The 11,595-nt window shown below is 42.7% G+C and overlaps 1 non-coding gene across 1 annotated transcript; it reads right to left on the bottom strand.

The window, feature by feature from the left end:
• Window positions 1–8,304: 8,304 nt before the first annotated feature.
• Window positions 8,305–8,377, bottom strand: Trnak-uuu. Its single transcript has one exon. It is a non-coding gene; the product is annotated as a tRNA-Lys (tRNA).
• Window positions 8,378–11,595: the final 3,218 nt, after the last annotated feature.

Here is an 11,595-nt window from a genome sequence, read left to right as displayed (position 1 = left end):
ATTTTATTGCCTTTAGTGGGCAAGAGTAAGACAATCTTGGGTCCCTACAGACTTACCCTGTGTCACTGTAACCAAATGTCTTTCTGTGCGAGTCAAACAACACTCTCCACCCCCAAGAAGGTAAACAAAAGGAAGAAGTTCAAATTTCTATTTCTACTGCTATTTTCTGTATGTCTTATAAAGGGAAATTAATTCAGTACTTGTTTTTAATTCACTGTTCTTCCCAGAGACCCTCTAGTAAGATGTTTCAAACTGTCAACTAAATAATACAGTGTCCCCCCCCCACCTTTGTGCTGTCAACGTGTTTGGAGTGGTGATGTTTGTGTCTCCTCTCGTGAATGGCTTGCACATTGACAGAGACTGGCAGCTAGGCCAGAAGGCATGCTGCACACAACCAGATTTCACTCTTATTTTCACTAAAATGATGTCAACTGAGCAAAATGATTGTTAACCAGACATATTAATACAGGTCTATCAAACTACCATCAGAAGAAATTAAAAATAGGCCAATATTTCCTAATTGAAGGGCCTTGTCTTTATGGTTGTGAGACCAGCCCTTTATGGGCTGATCCATCTCTCCAACCCCTAACATTTTTTTTCTGAATAGGTGATCCATCTATGGTCCATTTTTTATAATTCAAAAATGAAAACTCCAAATTTTTTTAAAGTATTCTGTAACCAGATCAAATAGACAAGACTAAACCATAAATGAATTGGCAAAGTAAAAATGCACCTGCCATAAATAAGCAATCTTTACAACTAGGGCTATTTCAAGGTCTGAGAAGAGAGTCAAGTGTTTGCCACACAATCATAAGGATCTGGGTACAGATCCAGATGCAGTGGCACATGCTACTGATTCCAGTTCCAAGGAAGTGAGGCCAGGAGGATCTCTGAACTGGCCAACCAGACTCGATGAATTGGTGAGCTCAATGTTTAGTGAAAGATGCTTTCTCAAAAATTAAGATAATAGGGCCGGAAAGGTAGCTCAGCTGGTAAAGGCTAGGCTCACAACCAAAAATATAATAAGCCACAGAGGGTGACACCTAGTGTTACCTCTGGCCATTACATTCATGTACACATACATCTACATAGTACTGTATACACCACACACCAAGAAACTGATGGTACGAATGAAGATGACCACTATAGGCTCATACATTTGAATACTTGGTTCACAGTTGATGGAACTGCTTAGGAAGGATTAGGAGGTATGTCACTGGGGGTAGGCTTTGAAGTATAAAAAGCCCAGGTCATTCCCATTCTCTTGCTCTCTCTGCCTCTTGCTTACAAGTCAGATATAAGGTCTTAACTAGTGCTCCAGCACTGTCTGCCTGTCTGTTGCTGTACTCCCAGCCATGATGGTCATGGACTCAACCCTCTGGAACTGTAAGCAGGCCCCCAATAAACTCTTCTATAAGTTGTCTTTGTCATGGTGTCTCTTCACAGCAATAGAAAAGTAGCTAAGGCAGAAGTCTAGGAACATTTCAGTCAATAATACAACACTACTGAGGGAAATAGTTACTGTGCTAGCTAGTTTTGTGTGTCAACTTGACACAAGCTTGAGTCATCAGAGAAGGAGCCTCAGTTGAGATGCCTGCCTAAGGCGTTTTCTCAATTAGTGATCAGCGGGGGAGGGCCCAGCTCATTGTGGGTGGTGCCATTCCTGGACTGGTGGTCCTGGGTTCTATAAGAAAGCAGGCTGAGCAAGCCATGGGAAGAAAGCCAATAAGCAGCTCCCCTCCATGGCCTCTGATCAGCTCCTGCTCCAGGTTCCAGGTCTGCTTGAGTTCCCATTCTGACTTTCTCCTGTGATGGACTATGATCTGGAAGTGTAAGCCAAATAAATCCTTCCCTCCCCAACTTGCCTTTTGGTCACGGTGTTTCATCTCAGAAATGGAAACCCTAACTAAGTTACCAGTATCATGAAGGGGGGAGAGGTACTTATTGCCTTGCGCTAAGTGAAAGAAAGACCGAGCCTGTGTCTCATGAATATTACTTTCTTTCACAGCTGGGGTAGGGAGAACACACTAAAATAAGTCGATATAATAGAAATACCAGATCATTAGCTCCTATCAAATTGGAAATTTAGATGACATTTGGAGTTCAGGAAAGAGGTTAAAGATTACCTGAGAAGATGGAAGAGCAACGACAGATAGGAAAAGTTGCAGATTAAAAAAAAAAATGCCTTCTGGTTGCTTTGAGCTGCAGGACCATGGTCCCTTTTATATAGTCTGCTCAGGAGGCAGCATACCATCATGGTGAAGATTACGGACTGTGAGAACTGCCAAGTGTTTAAATCCACTTTCTTTACTCATTGTCCCCCTTATGCATTCTAAACCATGTTTAGACTTCCATTTTCTCATCTTTCTAATAAGAGTCCTAATATCACACCTCAAACACGCCCTGTGATGAGTAAATTTACTACTTTATCTGAATTACTTAGTGTAGTGCCAAACACCAGCCCGTACACTGCTTAAACTGCACCTAAGATGGACCGTTTATGTGTTCACCTTAGGGAGCTGGCAGGCCACTGAGTTATCCATAGAACTACACTTGAAAGAATTTAGGACTGGGCCAAAGTTCTGAAGAAAATTTGGACATCCAGGAAGGAGACAAATTTATGTCACAGCTTCCAGGAAAGCACCTGACACCAAATCAAAAAAGCAGACCCACCTAGAACCTTCCTCCTCACTGCATCTGCTCCCAGACTGTCAGCACAAATTTACTAAAACCCCAAAACGGTAACACTGGCTTTTGAGCAACCATTTGCCCTGGATCGGTCTTCAGGGACTGGGAATGGTCTGAAGGTGGAAAGAGCCATGATGTGACCAGCACATCAGAGCCCCAGTGGAAAAGCATGTGATTGAGTAAGGACTTTGTCAAGTGTTTCCCTTAGATTGCACGGCAAGAGATGTAGTTATTTAGTGTCTCACACTCAAAGCAAAACTGACTCTTAGATCTGGAACCTTCTAGTTGTACAAACTAGGCCAATGATAATATTTTCATCTATATCGAGAAACCCAAGGGAGTCTGCTTAAGGGGTATAATGAATTTCTTAGGACATAAATTGGAAAAGACAACTCACTAAACAGGATAGGCGAATCTTTGCAGGGTCCTACAAGGCTAGGGTCCTGTCCCATGCTGTTCTGCCACCTGAGTGAATCTGTACCATCCAAGCCCATGAGGGAGAGAGTGAGCATATGTCTTAAGGGTATAGTCTCTCAGGTCTTAAGGGTAGCCCCAAGGCCACACCCCAGGGGCTGGTACTTCAAGGTCATAGGTAGAACAGGTATCCATCAAATGTCCCCCCTTTGTCTAAATAAGAAAGTTCTAACTAATAAAACTATAAATCATTATACCCCTTAAGCAGACTCCCTTGGAATTCTTGCTATATTCATCTTCTCAGAGTGGAAACAGAAAAGGCTATCTACAGAAGGCTGAGAGATTTAGACAGGCTTCATCAAACAAAGTTGTTTCCCTCTAGATTTACTATCTCTTTCAGGAGCTGAAAAGATGGCTCAGCAGTTTAGAATGCTTGTTGCTCTTCCAGAGGACCTGAGTTCAGTCCCCAGGACCCACTAGCCAGGTAACAATTGCGTATAATTGTAGCTCCAGGGGATCTGACACCCTCTTCTGGCCTCCATGGGTACCCACACACAAATGACATATCCCTGTTGTGGGATATTTGATTGCATTGTTAAACCCAAGACTGTGTTAATAAAATTAACCTTGGATGGGGGGGGGGGGGTTAGAGCCAGCAACTAGTTGACAGGAATTAGTCATAGAGAGTACAGAGGAACCAGGAAGATGGATAGAGAGATGCACAGGAAGGAGTCATGAGGGACTTGGAGTTTCTCAGTCTTTTTGGTTTGGGACAGCTGGAGAGATGCTCTCTTGCTGGGTCTCCCACCAAAAGGGAAGGTCAGCTGGTTGCTTCTCAGCCTCTCTGGGCTAATAGGTTTTCACCCCAACATCTGACTTCTAAGTCTTTATTGGTAAATAGAATGATAGAGACTTAGTTAAAAACTACATTTGGTGTCAGTGAGACCAGAAGTCCCCCCAGGCAGCAGCCTAGGTGGCAAGGGGTGGGGGTGGGGACACTAACTGAGGGGGCCACAGGCCACAGATGGTAGTTAAAATATCAGTAGATTCAAGTACAGCCACTAAGCTGACAGAAAAATAACATATCCTCATATAGATAAACACATACACATAAAAAAAGTAAATCTTTAAAATATATTTTTCAGCCAGGCAGTAATGGCCTATGCCTTTAATCCCAGCACTCAGAAGGCAGAGGCAGGTCAGGTAGATCTCTGAGTTCAAGGCCAGCCTGGTCTGCAGAGTGAGTTCCAGGACAGCCAAGACTTATACAGAGAAACAAAAAAGGATTTTTTTTTTTCAAATGTGAGGGTGAGAGGGGAGGAGTTATGAGAAGTTGCACACAAACTTTCAATAAATACACAACAAATGAGAAAATAAAAAATATTAAAAAGACTAAAAACTCATAAACGGAGAGAGTATAGAAGGTGGCTGGACAGGAGGGTAGTGGAGACATAATTGATAAAACCTGTAAACAATTAATGAATATAATGAATAGAGATGCCAAAATGCAGGGACTGCTCAGGTTCCTAAGAAGATAAGAGTTATGAATGAACCGCCTGTTATCTGTTTAAATGTTTTCCTTTAGAAATGATTACGTGTCTCCTAGGCACTAGGGAGTCTAATAACTAGGCAAGATTCTTTGGTTTCAGTAAGTCCACTGTGACTATGAACTGTTGTCTCCAGCCTCGGGGTAGAGAGGAGAAACGTATTGCACTGTTGTACCTCACGCAACCTGAGGGCAAGAAGGCAAAACCTGAAAGACAGGAAATCAACCTGGGAGCTGTTAGGAGGTCACTGCTGCTAAGACTCTGCAAGCTATTTCTTCTCCCATTCTGTGGTTGATTTTCTGTCTTGTGGATACTCTTTGTAGAATAAGACCACCCTCTGTTCAGTGTAAGTTACATAAAACATCATAACATGCAGAGGCATTCTCCTGGTTTCATCTAGAATTTTTTTAAGAATCTTTAAGCATTCTTCCTATATAGTCTTACTCATCAGAGATACTTTTTTGATTATTATTTTTGACATGAATTTAAGGGCTGAGGATACAGCTCAGTTGGTAGAGCCACTTGCCTATCATGCACAAAGCTGTCCCAGCATGACAAAAAGCAGTTGTGGTAGTGTATGATTGTAATCCTGGATTCCAAGAGAGGCAGAGGCATGAGGATCAGGCTGCATGGCCAGCTCGAGTCCAGCTCCATAAGACTCTGTCAAAATAAATAAAAGAACATCATCATCTTATTTTCTAAATCAGTGGGGGCCAAAAATTAAACCTGGTCAATCTGTATAATATTACTTGTATGTATGTTTTCAGGGCTGACCATTTAGTATTTCATAACCATTTGATACATTTTCCCCTGGAGAAGACTAAGTCTCCTCACTCAGCATTCCTTGTTGCCTGTCGTTCTTTGTATAGGGTTGATGGTTCCTAGGCTCCCCGACACCAACACCCCCATCCACATTAGCATGTGTACTATTCTTATCATTGTTCATCTCATGTTTATGCAGTCATATTGGTGAGACTTTATGGCTGTAGCTTCTGACATTCCTAAAAGACACAATTTTACAGCGCCCTCCTGGATCCTCTGGCTCTTACAATCATAATGACTCCTCTTCTGCAATGATCCCTGAGCCAGATTTGAAGGGAGAAAAGGGAGGGGCAATGGTGTAATTATATTGTGATCTCCAAAAAAAAAAGAATAGTTAAAATAAATCTAAAAACTAGGGCTGGAGAGATGGCTCAAGCAGTTAAGAACACTGACTGTTCTTCCGGAGGTCCTAAGTTCAATTCCCAGCAACCACATGGTGGCTCACAGCCACCTGTAATGAGATCTGGTGCCCCCTTCTGGCCTTTAAGGACACATGCAGGCAGAACACTGCATACATAATAAATAAATTTTAAAAAAAAAAACCTAAAAACTAAAGACCAGTTAGTCTTATGTGTTTAACACTATCTCTAGAGGCCTGTATATTCACAATACTGCAAAAGCCTTATGTGAGTATCAGGGTTACTAATCACTTAAAAAAAATGTGCTGGAACTTTTTCATCAGAGCCATGCTCTTCAGCAATCACAGGGGAAGATAATTAATTCAATTTATAAAATAGCTAACTATGGCCAAATAAGGAAGGATATCAGTGAATAAGAAAATAGGGTTGAGTATAACATGGGAGAGAACAGTCACATATTCAACAAGCATTTATTGAGTACAGCTGAATACTGGGGACCCAGTGTTAAATACCCCCATCTCCTTACCTAGAGGAGCTTATAGTAAGAAAAATGAATATTATTTCTGTTCTCAGTGCTCAATTTTGAGATGTTTTTTTATTGGGTAATATTTTATATACCAAGGGTAATTCATCTTTATATCTAGCAATAATTTTAATAAAACAAAGTGCTTACCTTCATGGTCTGTGCCCTGGTTGGCTCAGCTGACTGCCTGTTTCTGGGGGCACTCATGCAGATGTAGGAAGTCAACGACTGTGAGCCTCAGCTGAGCCCGGCATCCAAGACGGTTCGCTCAGATGGAAGTTATCCTCTCAAAGATCAGCAAGTACCCACTTATATTAGGTAGGGTTTCTGTTGATAAGATAAAGCACCATGACCAAAAGCAACTTGGGGAGGAAAGGATTTATGTGGTGGTATTGTGTTCCCCAAAATATTGTGTACTCTAATAAATTTATCTGGGGTCAGAGAACAGACAGCCACTAGATACAAAGGCTAGAAAATGGTGGCACTCACACCTTTAATCCTCACATTCCAGAGATAGAAATCCCTCTGGATCTCTGTGAGTTCAAGGCCACATTGGAAATAGCCAAGCATGGTGACACACGCCTTTAATCCCAGAAAGCCAGCCTTTAATCCCAGGGAGTGGTGGTAGCAAAAAGATATATAAGGCGTGAGTACCAGAAACTAGAGGATTTTGGCTGGTTAAGCATGTGGCTGGTTAAGCTTCAGGCTTTCCAGCAACAGTTCAGCTGAGAGCCATCGGGATGAGGACACAGAAGCTTCCAGTCTGAGGAAACAGGACCAGCTGAGGAAATGGCAAGGTGAGATAGCTGTGGCTTGTTCTGTCTCTCTGATCTACCAGCATGGACCCCAATAACTGGCCTCGGGTTCAATTTTATTAATAAGAACTTTTAAGATTCCTGCTAAAGATTTATTTCACCTAACAGCTCCTACTCACAATCCATCATGGAGGGAAATCAGAAACTCAAGGCAGGAACCTGGAGGCGGGAACTGAAGCAGAGGCCATGGAGGAACACTGCTTACTAGCTTGCTCTCTATGGTTTGCTGAGCCTGCTTCCTTATGCCATCCAGGATAATGGGCCACAAGAATATATCATAGAGATTCAGCTGTGTATTAAAGCTGAACTTTGACCAGCCAAGGGTCTGTCAAGAGGCAAGCCATGTATTATGAATATTTGGTGCTATCCAGCCTTTACTATTCCAGCTGTCTTCTACTATGAAATTCTTTTTTTTTTTTTTTTTTTTTTTTTTTTTTTTTTTTTTTTTTTTTTGGTTTTTCGAGACAGGGTTTCTCTGTGTAGCTTTGCGCCTTTCCTGGAACTCACTTGGTAGCCCAGGCTGGCCTCGAACTCACAGAGATCCACCTGGCTCTGCCTCCCGAGTGCTGGGATTAAAGGCGTGCGCCACCACCGCCCGGCTATACTATGAAATTCTTGCATGCCCAAATATTTCCAGACATGCTGAACTCCTAGGTTACTAACTCTACCCCCCCCCATTTTCTGTAATAAATGGACAGAACAGCATGGCGAGAGAGAAGCGAGGACGACAGAGGTTCTGTAGAGGGTAAGCAGATCTCTGGTAGAGTGTTCTGAATGCCAGGAGTAGAGAGCAGCAGAGATGGAGAAAGAGGACACAGAGGATGAAGATGAGGCTGGAAGCAAAGGAGTTTAGTTGTTAGCAGGGCTATGAGCTAGGGAACTGGACGGAACTGAAGCTATGGAGACAGGATTTCAGACCAGAGAAATAAAGTAGATGGACAAAGAGCTTGGTGTATCTAGAGTTATTCCTGCCCTGAATGTCCGACAGAGCTGTAGCTGAATTGATAGAATTTTGTCTTAGAGGAATAAAGTTAACAGACATAAGAGCACGGTATGCGTAGATTTTTTTCCCTCAGATATCCCACACACGCCAGACACAGCGAAATCCCTGGGAACCCTGGGTGCTCTATATCTGGCACCAGAACAGGGACTTGAACCCTGGACCCTCAGATTAAAAGTCTGATGCTCTACCGACTGAGCTATCCGGGCCCTAGAAAGTGCCCCACACTCTTGCCCATCGGCCAGTCTGGTGGGGAAGTTTTCTCAACTAAAGTTCCCTCTTCCAACGTGACTAGCTTGTGTCGAGTTGACAAAAAAAAATTGTTTCTGTGTGACTTTGGTTTTCCATAGCATGTTCTGGAGAGAGCATAGCAAAAGTAATCATTGTTTACAGAGCAGAAACTGTTTCCTAATAACCAGAAAGGTAACGAACAGTTAATGACCGCTCCCCAAGAACTAACATGTTTTTACTTCCACTCTGCCGCTGGCCAAAGTACCTATGGGGCTACCCAAATTCAAGGGCATACACAGCAAACCTCACCTCTTAATGAGAGGGAAGAGGGTTATCAATGCCACACTGCAGTGTAACATAGGATTACAGGTATTTTGGGGTATCCTCAAAAATACCATGTGATGCAGGTAGAAAAGTCATTGTTTCCTGCCATGTCTCATCTCATATTATTTTAACCTAGCACTAAACTTTTAGGTGCACTAGGTGATAATAAATCTAAGAAAACAATGGTCATTCTATCTATAGTTTCTTATTGTAAATAAGGGAATATCTCAGTTGGAAAAAGACCTCTCACAAATGGTAATATAAGTATATATTCTGATTTGGCCTGTACCCAGCACACCCTTGCCCTCTCTGTATCACAGAAACAGATCTGTAATATTCTAGACAAGACACTACATACAGATGTCTAACCCATCTTGGGACATTACATCCTGGTATTAGCAACCTCTAACAAAAGGCAGAAAAATACCTCTTCTTCAGGATTACTCTCAGTGACAGTGGCTGTGTCTCCATACCTTTACTGGGGGATTTATTAAGGCAACTCCATGTAGTTTAAAAAGGAGGTTTATTTTGGGGTAACTTATAGCCAGTAAAGGGGTTGGTTACAGGATCCGGGAGAGGTGGGGTACAGTCCAGCGGTATTCTCTGGAAGACTCTGCTCGGTCGTCTGCCATCCAGCATCCAGGATCACAAGGAACCAAGAGAGCGAGCAGATCCGGATCTTGGTTCTTTTTTTTTTTTTAATTAATTTATTATGTATATGGTATTCTGTCAGCATGTTTGTCTACAAGCCAGAAGAGGGTACCAGAAGATGGTTGTGAGCCACCATGTTGTTGCTGGGAATTGAACTCAGGACCTCTGGATGAGCAGCCAGTGCCCTTAACCACTGAGCCATCTCTCCAGCCCTCCCAGATCTTGGTTCTTAAGGGCTCCTGTATTCGCCCCGCCCCAGGGGCAGGTCATAGGTAGGTGTGGCAGTTACCAGAAGCCTCACTAGGGGTAGTGCTTCCAGGTCAAAGCTGGAACAGCTACCCACTACACACCTTCAAATAGCTACCTAAATACATTGCACAGGTACAGAATTAGATTTGAATATGATGATTTTTTACCTTCATTCATTCAGAAACAGTTTAGCATTTAACAGAGTGTAGGGAGTGAGTGCACCCTGAATGGATGAGCATTCATGACATGATCATGGCCATGTCAAGGGCCCCAACACCTCAGACCTGTGGCAATGACTAGGCCTTCCTGGGTCAGACTCAGGTAAATGGCAAGGCCTTCCCTTGGTTCAAGCATGGATGGCAACTGTATGTAGAAAGTATCAACCACAGCTTCCTCCTCACAGATGACTGCAACCCGAGACTGCTCACCTACAGAGACCCATCTCCTCCTTAAACTATGTAGGACAAATGCATTGACTTTCCAGGCTGCTGTGTCTCGGTCAGAGTGTGCTGTCCACTGATCCAAGCTTTTCTGACCATGTATCTGTCATTTCTTCCTTCCCTGCTACCCCAGTCAGGTCTTCCCCAAAGTTGCACAGGACTTCATTGATGATAAATCCAACATTTATCTCAGGACATTACATCCTTTCCATTCAATTTAATAAAGACTAGCCTGTGAATTCCATGTGTTTGAAGAGACAACACTTGTCTTAGTTAGGGTTTCCATTGCTGTGAAGAGACACCATGACCATGGCAACTCTTATAAAGGAAAAACATTTATTTGAGGTGGAGGCTTACAGTTTCACAGGATCAGTCCATTATCACCATGGCAGGGAGTATGGCAGCCTGCAGGCAGATATGGTGCTAAAGAAGAAGCTGAGAGTCCTACATCTTGGAGGCAACAGGAAACAGACTCAGATACTGGGCGGTATCCTGAACATAGGAAAACTCAAAGCCTGCCCCCACAGTGACACACTTCCTCCAACAAGGTCATAGCTACTCCAACAAAGCCACACCTCCTAATAATGCCACTTTCTATGAGCTTATGGGGGCCAATTATACTCATACTACCACAACGCTACTTTAATTTTTTCACTATTTTATCCCCAGTGCTCCACATTCAAAACAGAAGCATGAGGTGGCTGGAGAGACAGTTCAATGATTTAAAAACATTTATTACCCTTAGAGAGGCCTTGGGTTCAGTTTCCAGCATCCACATGGTGGCTCCCAATCATCTGTAATCACAGTACTAGAGGATTCAATTCCCTCTTCTGTCCACCATAGGCACCAGGCATGTACATGGTGCAAATATATATATGCAAGCAAACACTTGTATACATTAAATAAAAATAAATATATATTTTTAACTTGTTTTTTTAAAAAAGAAGAAGAATGTGCATTTTGTAACCAACACGATCTAACTTTGGGAAACGGTTAGCCCACTAGCAGGTTTTAGAATATTAAAATTTTTTCCCAATGCTTAAAAACATCTCTGTGAAGCCGGGCAGTGGTGGCTCACGCCTTTAATCCCAGCATTCGGGAGGCAGAGCCAGGCGGATCTCTGTAAGTTCGAGGCCAGCCTGGGCTACCAAATGAGTTCCAGCAAAGGCGCAAAGCTACACAGAGAAACCCTGTCTCGAAAAATCAAAAAAAAAATCTCTGTGTATTTTAGTCTTATTGAAAAGAACATTTAGTGATGCAGAGACCTCGAACATTCTCGATTACGGTAATAACAGGTTCTCATATAGCAAGATGAGAGGAAGGCATGTTAGAAGCACTCAGTTGCAAATTTTTCCTGACAAGAATTTCCTCCTGCTTTGCCTTTTGGTTCAGTGGAGAGAAGCATATCCCATAATTCTTATCACATAAGCAAAGTTCCAATGCCTTTCCCTAGCTGGTGTCACCAGCAGGAGCATTGCTACTTTTTGTCAATATGGGTGAGCTGCTCCTTCCTGTGCTTTCCTAAATGATAG

This window comes from Peromyscus leucopus, chromosome 8a, assembly GCF_004664715.2.
Source record: "Peromyscus leucopus breed LL Stock chromosome 8a, UCI_PerLeu_2.1, whole genome shotgun sequence".
NCBI lineage: Eukaryota > Metazoa > Chordata > Mammalia > Rodentia > Cricetidae > Peromyscus > Peromyscus leucopus.
This window is presented reverse-complemented; position numbering and strand designations above follow the sequence as displayed.